This window comes from Elgaria multicarinata, chromosome 6 (genome assembly GCF_023053635.1).
Source record: "Elgaria multicarinata webbii isolate HBS135686 ecotype San Diego chromosome 6, rElgMul1.1.pri, whole genome shotgun sequence".
Classification (NCBI taxonomy): Eukaryota; Metazoa; Chordata; class Lepidosauria; order Squamata; family Anguidae; genus Elgaria; species Elgaria multicarinata.
Window position 1 is genome coordinate 72,784,004 of NC_086176.1, and position 11,399 is coordinate 72,795,402.

The following is an 11,399-nucleotide window of genomic DNA, read 5'->3' on the forward strand; positions in this document are numbered from 1 at the left end:
ACAAACAGGACTGGGCTGCATGTGCTAAATACTTGATGCTAAATACTTGTTTCAAAGTAACATACCTTGGGTGGAATACAACCATTGTCTTTCTTATATTGTTTCCACCTACAAAGTTCTTCTGTCAGTAATCAACAGCTTAGTAATGAGTGTGCATCCTGCTCAGTGGGAAATATTCAAACCATAGGCCGTGATACGAAAATGCACACACCATCACAATCACTTAATTCACACTTTTCAGCCCCTCTGGTATTGATACATTTGTGACTGCTTTGTTCAAATAGGATTGTGCTGTGGTTTCATAACAGGATTCTTGCCCAGGCAAGACCTGCTGTCCCACCCTGAAGTCCTGATCACACCCAACTCTGCAGCTGGGGTGAGACATTGTTTTGACAGTTAGAACGACTGGATTGGCCTGTCTGTCTATTGTTTAACACTTCTGAGATTTTTAGCTAGGTCATCTCTGAACAACGAACAGACTGTTTAGAAGAAGTAGAAGCTGTTGTTTTCCCCAGGTGGTAACATGCTTGCAAGTAACTCACCCTGTGTTTTCAGGAAAAGAAGAGGAAATCTCTCTCTCTCTCTCTCTCTCTCTCTCTCTCTCTCTCTCTCTCTCTCTCTCTCTCTCTCTCTATATATATATATATATATATATATATATATCAGCTGAGATATGAAAGGCAAAGTGAAATTGTTTGGAACATGTTGTTTCAAAAGTGTGTGTGTGTGTGGCATAATAATAAACAAAGCAGCTAAAGAGTAATGCAGTTAGGGAGACCCTGGATCCCTGAAAGATGTGATGAACTGCAGTAATAATTTATATTTCTAATAAAGCAAATGGCAAAACAGGAACAAATGTATATTATTTGATTTCTTTCAAAGCTTCCAGCTTTTGCCTTCATCAGTGGCAATTAGTACAAGAGCCAAACATTTGATGGAAATCAAACACAAGGGTGTTCAAATTAAGGCTGCATTCAAGATCGCCACAGATGTGCCTGGATTCAACTGGAGCTTCCCGCCCCATTCCAGAAATATTTTCAACTAAGGGTTGTGGTGTTTGCCAGTTACACAACCTCTGGCTGCAATTTTTGAGAGCTTTCATAGCCCCAGGAGAGGCTCCAGAGGGCTGTTCCTAGGCTGTGTTATCCTACATTAAAAATAAAAGACTCCACCAGGCAGACATCTCTGGGAAGTCAGTTCCAAGGAGAAGGGACTGCCACAGAGAATGCCTGAGATCCAGCTCCCCTAATGTGTGTCTCCACAAAGAAGGGGACCACAGATGGGACCTCTCCTCTGTCTAGCCTTGGAAGTTCTCCATTATTTCATGATCTGGTTGTGCATACAGGAATTGTTGTGCATCTTGGGAACTGTAGTATGGCATTATGCTATGCATAGTGATGTCATGCATCATTATGTTATGTTCTACCTTCTGCCGGGCTGTTTTCACATGCCCTACTGTTGACCCTATATTTGGTATGGAGCCATTGGAGGCAGTGAGAGCTGTTGAAGAGGCGCCTCCACATCTGCTGCCAAGGGCTGCACCACTCCCCTCCTTAACTCCATCTCGGATTCCTTTTCCACTACCCAGTACCCCCCACTAACTCCTAGCTCTACGGCAAACTTTTACTTACCAAACAAGGCAAAAAATCTATCCAATCCTAGAAAGAGAAGGCCTCAGCTGATTAGCTAGATTCAGAAACGAAACAAAGCCATGAGTGAAAAATAAATGTTGAACAAGGGGTGGATACTAAACTAACTAGGTGCTGTTCCTTCATACATGATTGCATTATTGAAGGATTTCAAATCCAAAGTTTTACATTGATTGGTTTGGAAAAGAGTAACTGTGACATCCTTTCAAGAGCATTTACATTTTCTTCAGAAAGTCAAGGGTTAAATCAACTGACATCAAGGCATGCACAGAAATAATAATAATAATAATAATAATAATAATAATAATAATAATTGCATTTTTATACCGTCCAACAGCTGAAGCTCCCTGGGCAGTTCACAAAAACTGGCTGAGTTTTGATATTTTGTGCAGGTGCTCATAATAATTCTTGTTTTTAATGACAACAATGCTAAAAGTTTGTTAGATAGCCACCCAAGCTCAGTGGTCATATGGGCATTATGAACATTCTACCAACGAACTGCCTAATTTCAAGTTTTGGCAGCATCTTTATGGCCATGATCAGCTAAATGCCAATTGCCATGCAGTTGCAAAGACATGCTACATTCATTCATGAACTTTGGCAGCTGCAGTGCGCATTGCAATGTCGTCAAAGATGTCGAAATTGATATTATAAATAAGTGAAACCTGAGACTTTCAACACCCCACTCAGTTCCCATGGCCATTTCTCAGGCATCCATGTATTTCTTTAACATGATGGCATAAATTGCTAAAGCTTCAATGTATTCTGTGCTGAATCTCAATTATCAGAAGAGATCAAAAGGTGTAATTTTACACATAAGAGTGTAAAATTTTACATTTAAGAGTGTAAAATTTTACATTTAAGAGTGTAAAATTAGGGATGGATGGCTCTGTCAGAGTTGGTTTCTCCATTTCTCAATTTTTTTAATCTGAATTTTGTGTTGTCCTGAACTCTGACAATTTCTCCAGTTTTAAGTTCAGTTCTTTTTGACATTTAGATATTTTTTTAAGCTTGCATGAAAATTTGTAGGCATTTGTATGCATTTCTTCTAATACATGCATTTTGTATGCATTTTTCCTAATATACACATTTCTTGGCAAATGATTTCCCTAAGATTATGCATTTCAATGTTGTTATTACTGATATACAGTTTTATGTGCGCTTTCCCCTAATATATGATTTTTGTACACATTATTTGATTGGAAAACTCAATTGTAAAATTCAGAGAACTGTCAATTATGAAGATTAACTGAGTTTCGCTTCATACGTTGGTTCAAAAGTGCAAACATTAGGTAAATTCACATTAGAAAATCAGGTAAATGTGACACAAATGAATTCCTGCCTCATCCCTCCTAAAGACACACAGTCATATACCTGAAACAGTTGCATCATAAGTTGACAATGTGGTTATTGGACAGCAGAGATATACAGGCATCTTTTAACTGCGATAACTGATATATAGGCATCTTCTAACTGACAGCAGGTGTGGTGTAGTGGGTAAAGTGTTGGACTGAGAGTTGGGAGATCCATGTTCGAGTCTTCACCCAGCCATGGAAACCCATTGGGTGACTTTGGGCCAGTCACAGACTCTCAGTCCAACCTACCTCACAGGGTTGTCATTGTGAGGATAAAATGGATAGGAGGAGGATTATGTACACTGCCTTGGGTTCCTTAGAGGAAAAAAGGCGGGATATAAATGCAATAATAAATAAAATAAATAAATAATAAAAGAAGTCAAGGCTTTGTGAGCCTTCCAAGTGAACTCTCAAGAACCTTTGAGAAGCACCCACTACCTCTTCTGCTGCTTCAAAGCAAAGAAACTTACCTTGGGGAAGAAGAGTGTCTTTTCCTGCTAGAGTCTGGGATGACCAGTTCCAGACCCACTAGCAAGGAAGTGATGCTGTAAACACTATAGCATATACAACATCACTTTCCACAGGAGGTTCTGGGACTGGTAGCACCAATCCTTGGTGGGAAAAGATGCTCTTCTGGGGCCTGGGAACACCCACAGTGGCTACACACTTCTGCCTTCCTCTGTTCCAATGTAAAGTTCTTCATAGAGAAGAATGCACACAGTTACTTTGCTAACAAATATTCTGGGACTGTGGTATCAGTCCCCAGTGGGAAATGATGGTTTGGAGTGCCCACAGCTGCTACCACATATGCCTTCCATTGTCCCCAAAGCCAGTTTCTTTCCCTTGGATCAGGAGGAGGAGGAGTTGGTGGTGGTGGTGGTGGTGGCAGCAGCTCAAGAACCAAGTCAGACAGAGCCCCACTTGCAGAAGTCTGTTCCCCGTGACTCTGTTCACAAGTGTTCACTTGTTTGAGTACCTGTCCTTGAATGCCTGTGACACCCTAGACCTGCACAAGCCATTCAGTGGATATCATGAGACACAATATGCTGAAATCTATTCTACATAAACTCCACTAAAAAGAATGGCAAGAGAGAGAGAGGAGCTTGGGTGCTTGCTCACGCCCTTCTCTTCTTCTCAACTCTAGTGCAATCAGTTCAAAGATACTCATGTCAGTAGAGGCTGGTAGCTCTTATGCCAGTGGTGCGGAACATCCGCTCTGGGTTTCAATCAGAACCAGTCAGAACTCGAATGGAGCTATCCAGGATGCCAAAACCTATCCTCCCAAATGGGCTCACCACTTTGGATAGCTCCCTTAGAGTTCTGACTGGTTCTGACTGAAACCCAGACGGATTTGCCAAGGCATGCACGGGATACAAGCACATGAAACCACATGAAAACAAAACACATTAATCAAGGATATGTAGGTCAACGCCCCAAACATTAGGGATGGTACATTCAAGCCGGCTGAACTGTGAATTATTCTTTCCTCTTAAGCCGCTTGTGTTTTCATAAATTATGTTTTAATTTCATATTTTAACCTATATCAATTTTTGCTGTGTGGTTTTATCCTGGTCATGCTTTTTATATTGTTTTTTGTATTTGTGTTTTTAAATTGTTGGTTGGTTTTATTATGCTCTTCATGGTTTTAATTTTTGTGAACTGCCCAGAGAGCTTCGGCTATTGGGCGGTACAGAAATGAAATAAATAAATAAATAAATAAATAAATAAATAAATAAATAAATAAAATTCATTATCATGGTCTGAACAAAAAAGGCTTTGTACAGAATCCTAATTTTATTGATAGCATCCATTCCCATCCCTTGGAGCTTCAGCAACAAACTTTACAGTCAGGTGAATCTGCCGTATCCAGGGTCAGCTACAACCTGAACAAAAGCCAGGCTCCAAACCCCCTCTAACAAATAAAATAACAGGAGTCTAATGATTTACATTAAAGATCACTCCGTGGATCCCCTTACTGCCTTGTCAATGAGATGCTATCATATGGAAATCTTAATCAGGATGCCTTCTTCTCTACATTCTGATTTGTGCCCACAATCACCTCCTCCTTAGATGATTGGAGGCTGGAATGCAAGTCAGCAAGACTGTGTTAAATGCATACTAATGAAACATGCGGGGAGGGGATGTCATTTGCTTTGTGCTAAACAAAATCTATATCCTGTTTAGGATTCTAGCCATCTCCTTGCTCATACAGCATGAATGCTGTTTTCAGGAACTTTAATTTGACACCATATATTACGTGTGATTGAAATACTAATTTGAAATACTTACAAATAATTTGTAAGTAATTTGAAATACTTACAAATACTAATTTGTAATACTAAGTAACAGAGTTCATAGATTTTGCTAAATATTGTGGTTCCACATAGTTGACAAAAGCCACCTACTCAAGTAAAACACAGGGTGCCTTTTAATTGACAATAGAAGCTTGGAGATAGCCAGTGCAAGTGGGCCAGAGTGGGTGTTTAACATCTACATGCTAAGAATTATTGGTCTGTGGTATTAATGTGATTGCCATATTTTGAGCAAGCTGCAGCTTCTGAACTGTCTTCAAGGGCAGCCCCACATAGAGTGTATTGCAGTAATCTGACTTGGAGTTTACCAGAGCATAGACTATTGAAGCCAGATTTTCCCTGTCAGGATAGGGGCATATCCAGGCCACAAGTCAAAGCTGGTGGAAGGGACACCTGAGCCTCAAATGACAGAGAAGGCTCCAAGAGAAACTCTAGTTACTTTAAACTATGATTAGTAATGACCAATCAGGATCCTGGCTTGTTGTGAAACTATAACTGTTGTTCCCTGAGTTCAGACATCACAAGGAACTGTGGTTTGTTTAAAAACAGAAGCAAATGCTTGTGGTGGATTTAAACTTCCTACTGGATGGGACAACAGCATACACATGAGAGAAATAAATTGTCTGTAATGTTTCTATGTTTCTATTCTATCTCAAGTGTCTACTACACATCATTTCCCCCAATTCCAGCATAATGGAAGTATGATTTATTTATTTTTAGTGCAGCATTGCCCACATATCTAGTGCACCCTATTAGTATTTTACATGCTTACTATAATATGCATAGTATACAATATAAAACCTGGGAATAACATTTCATAGATGCTAAGAATTGTGGTGTATATATTTAAAATTTATCTCTTGTGAATTTGCACAGATATTGTAATTTATAAATGTCTGCTGCAGAGAATATGCACTCCAGTGTCAACTAAAGATCAGATCATGTATCTATTTGTAATTAAGCAGACCAGTAAAGAAAATGATGTATATTTATTGCCATGTCGTCCTCTGGGTCTGAGACATCAAACTGGTGAAGGCATCTTTGTAGATATTAATAGTGCAAGATAATGTCAAACGAAATGCACATTTCATGACAGACCTGCAGAACATCCCATTCTAAGGAAAGAAATGGCTGGTGTTGTTTTGGAGTGGTCCATATGATTAAGATCAGATTGGAGCAGAGACCAGGCAGAAAACATAAATCTAGTTCAGAAAGAACAAATGCTAAGGCATTAATGCATCCAATATTTTGGTCAAGTCTTGTTATCTAGAAGATTTGGGGCTCTTTGATAGCTTTATTGCATTTGAGGTCATTTACTGAATTTCAAAAATCATATATCAAGAACTGATATATTTGTGTACTCTTCATTATATGTTTATTGCCTGATAATAAAACCACATTTATTTATCCTTTTGGCATATTTGCATTATTAAACATTTATGGTGCATAATTAATTCCTGCTGCAATAAAGCTGACAAATTATCAGTAGTATGGCAATAATTACAGTTGATGCATATGGCATGCTGAGCAAAAAGAACATTAAATACTTTCAGGTGTGTTGATAGAGTAGCAAACATATGCAGAACACAATATGCCTTCTCTACAGAAATGGTGACTGCTAGCCACCACGTTGAAACCAATCTGGGATTCATTTGCAAAATTACTAACATTCATTGACAACTTAGCTTGGCAGCAAGGTTGCTGATTTTCCAGGGTTCTACATTGTGTGGGAGACTACAAGAGCAGAGAAACTTTTCTGCTGCAGACGTTATTCCTCCAGTTCGTTGGGGTGGGATGGTGGGGGTGGGACAGAGCTAGCATGCTCATTCACACTCTCCTCCCTCATGTGTTCATCCTATGCAGAAGAAGAACACTTGATTTAGTAGCAGAACACTATCAAAGAACCTATGAATTACTAGCAAATGGACCTGGCTTCACATGGGTTGGAATAGCCCTTAGCTTAATACAGCAAAGGCTGCAAGTGAACAACACATCTGTCGAAGTTGGATACATTGTAACCACCCTGCCTGAGTGAAGCCATAACTGCTGGCACCCCTAAGCATGACCCCTGTGATGGTGCACCCATAGAGCCCACTGAGAGAGGTGTGTATCTACTCCATTTACCTCCATTTTGTATTGACTGCATTTAGCTACTGCCTCAATATGAGGAATAAAGGAGAGCGAGGAATCAAATATAAAGCCAAGACTACGAGCTTCCTTGACTGGAGTAAGCGTAACATAATTGACAGTAAGAGAGAATGAGAGATGAGGAGAAGGTTTAGGAGGAAAAACAAGCAATTCAGTCTTTGCCATATTAAGTTTCAAACGACGATGAAGCAACCAAGCTGAGATATCTGAAAGACATGCCGAGATACGATCGTGAACATCAGGAGAAAGATCCGGAGATGAAAGATATAATTGTGTATCATTGGCATACAGATGATATTGGAGGCCATGAGATTGAATAAGATTACCCAAGGGCAACATGTATAAAGAAAACAACAACGGACCAAGCACCGAGCCTTGCGGAACCCCTACTGAAAGGGGAAAAGAAGAAGACGAGCTGCCATTAGCCAACACGCTGAAAGAGCGACCCGCTAGATGGGAGGCAAACCAGTTATAGACAGAGCCACAAAATCCAAGGTCATGAAGGGAATCTAAAAGAAGATCATGATCAACCGTGTCAAAGGCTGCAGTTAGATCAAGGAGAATAAGAACGGAAATCCCCTTAGGACACATGCTAAGTTTCAAGTGTCTAGATTTCATGGTCTTGCAGTTACGGCACAGACAGACAGACATGCATCATATTTTATTATTATAGGTTACTGAAAAAATAAAATCACATCAGTCCATTGGTTTCTGTTCACCACTCTACTGCTAAGATCATCTTCTTGGCTCGACGCTCTGACCATGTTACTCCACTTCTGAAATCTCTTCATTGGCTTCCAATTCACTTCAGAATCCAATATAAACTTCTCCTGTTGACCTACAAAGCTTTTCACTATCTAGCTCCTTCCTATTTCTCCTCTCTCATCTCACACTATTGCCCCGCTCGTGCTCTTCGCTCCTCTGATGCCATGTTTCTCGCCTGCCCAAGGGTCTCTACTTCCCTTGCTCGGCTTCGTCCATTTTCTTCTGCTGCCCCTTATGCCTGGAACACTCTTCCAGAACATTTGAGAACTACAAGTTCAATCGCAGCTTTTAAAGCTCAGCTAAAAACTTTTCTTTTTCCTAAAGCTTTTACAACTTGATTTTGTTCTGACTTTATACTGTTAGTTTTACTCTACCCAGTGCCTGTTTACCCTACCCTGTGCCTGTTTGCATTCTCTTCCCCTCCTTATTGTTTTATTATGATTTTATTAGAATGTAAGCCTATGCGGCAGGGTCTTGCTATTTACTGTTTTACTCTGTACAGCACCATGTACATTGATGGTGCTATATAAATAAATAATAATTATTATTAATAATAATAATAATAATAATAATAATAATAATAATAATACACTCTCTGCCATCACAGGCTTAAACTCGCTTCATCCACTCCTAAAGCTCACTCCTTCTAACCCTAACCCCACCACCTCTGCTGCCCCAATGGCTGAAGGTCAGTAGTAATATAAACTACTGCATTTTCTACTGGTTGCTTGGTTAGTGGTTATATATAAATTTCACTTCCATAGAAAGAAACTGCAGATAGACAAATCCATTAGAACTCTGCCAGTTCCCCCTGTGCTACAGATTCAATTTTGTACAGCAAAATTACCCTGCTCTCTTAGTAAAGTAAAAAACATGGGTGCTGAAAGTCAGAGCTAAGTTTCTTTTTTTCTAAGTTATTTCTGCAGGCTATATCTCACCAAGGTAACCAGTTAGCTGCCTCAAAATACCAATGGTTTGGAGTTGGAATGTGCATTCGTTTCAGAATAAATGGGAAAAAATGAACCACATTTATCCCATCTGGTTCAGTGTTTACTCATTCTGAAACAAATGCCAGAAGTAACTAATGGGTATGAATGGGTACATTCATGTATATTCATTCACACCCATTCAGGGGTGGCACTACCTTTCTCATGTGCCTGTGATAGCAGAGCAGATTTTCTTTTCCCAGAAAGTCTGGGATGTTGCATCATTCTGTAAGATTCTGGGGAGAAAAGATGGCACCCATTACAAAAATAATCTGATGCTAGTGGAGGCCACCCAGAATGCCCTAGAATGATGCAACACCTGGAGCATTCTGGGAAAACAAAACCAGCAGCTGTTAGGAACAGCTGCTAAATTCTGCTCCACTGCCACCACCATTATAACCAACAGGAAAAAAATATTTCTAAAGAAAGCAACATAATGAATATGAATGTAACTAACAACATCAATGTGAGTCTAACAAATGAATAATGAAATGAATGTGATTGTAATGAATGAATGATGAACAAAAGAAGTCTTTTACACTGAAAACAAATGGAGCAACGAAATGAACATATTTTCCCGCTCACCCCTACTTTGGAGTAGGAGACATTTTGTGCTTGGGAAGAAAGGGCAAATATAATCCCTACAAAATCTCTACCATCTCCATTTTAATTGCTTTAGTGTCACTTTTTCAGAGCAATGTTTTTTGGCAATTCCAAAGAAATGTAGTTACAAATGTTGTCCTTCAGACCCATGCAAAATGAGGAGAACTTTACTCCCTATTTACAAGTGGTCTATCCATAGAGTGAAGTACTATTTACAGTGCAATGCTGTGCATATCTACTCATATGTAAGCCCCATTGCACTCAGTGAAATTTACCCCCAGGTAAGTGAGTATAGCGGCATGTCTACACCACAAGGGTGTAGGAGGAGGATCATGGACTTACCAGTTTATGTAATCGTCCCTGGGTGTCTTGATGGCCATGCGATGTCCCAGAAAGATGTCATGGCCACCACTTTAAAACAAAACAAAACAAAAAAAAACAATGAGAATAGCACACTTGCACTCCACTGCAAAAGGTAAACAACCCCCCCCAAGAAAACCCAACCCTGCTCCCCACTCCCACCCCCGATGGGCACATACTACTGCCGTGCAGCTCCGTGCCCATTTCAAGTGTCTCGCTACTCATGGAGAGGACGGGACAACCCGGGAGCAGTGGCCATATGGCCCATGCTATGGGGGATGGTTCCAGAACTGCAGAAAAGTTGGGTTTTCCACGGTTTCTGATATCCCGGGGTAAGTCCTTGCTTGTCCCATGTTGCCCTGGGATCCCCTGTGCATCATGTGGACGCACAGGGACGATCCAAGGACTACCCCAGGATATAGGCATGGTATAGACATGCCCTAGGATAGCAGTCTTAATTTGACAGATTCTAACTGAGGGTTAGATTCTGAGTTTGAGAGAATCTAATGTAGGGTGGCCAGATGTAATCTTCAATGGGCAACTATATCATGATTTCCACGTCCACATATCATGACAGATTTCCACTCCATTTGGATAACTCTGATGCCATCCATTGTAACCATCTCCAGAGATGTAGCCAGGTTAAATCCCGTGACAATGGGAGGCATTACTGCTGGTAGAATTACAACCCTATGCATGTTTAGACAGAAAAATGTCCTTCAACTCCCAGCATTCCCTAGCCAGCCATGCCAAGGAGATGTAGCACTTTTTTCTGTCTAAACATGCATAGGATTGTGCATTAAATGACTAATTCACACTTGCATACATGTACCCACACTATAGTGCTATGTTTGCGATAAATGCAAAAGAGAATAGGGCTCCTGCACCTTTAATAGTTGGATAGAAGAGGGGATTTCCACAGGTAATCCTCCATTCACACCCCATTGAAGTCAGAAGGGTGAATAGGCTGAGCATCTAAATTCTTGGCTCAGGAATTTCGGAAAGCTTGATGTAAACAAATCTTAGCCAGTTGTACTTCAAATTGTAAGGTATTTTTTCCTCTGACTGTATCTTTCATGTTCAATACCTCAAGGACACCTTGATATATTACATCATAATGGCACTCAAAATTATTAATTGATCATATATTAATAAAACAGTTTTGAAGCAATAAATACCTGGCCAAACATAGAGTCATATAAACAAAACCTGAGGAAAGAA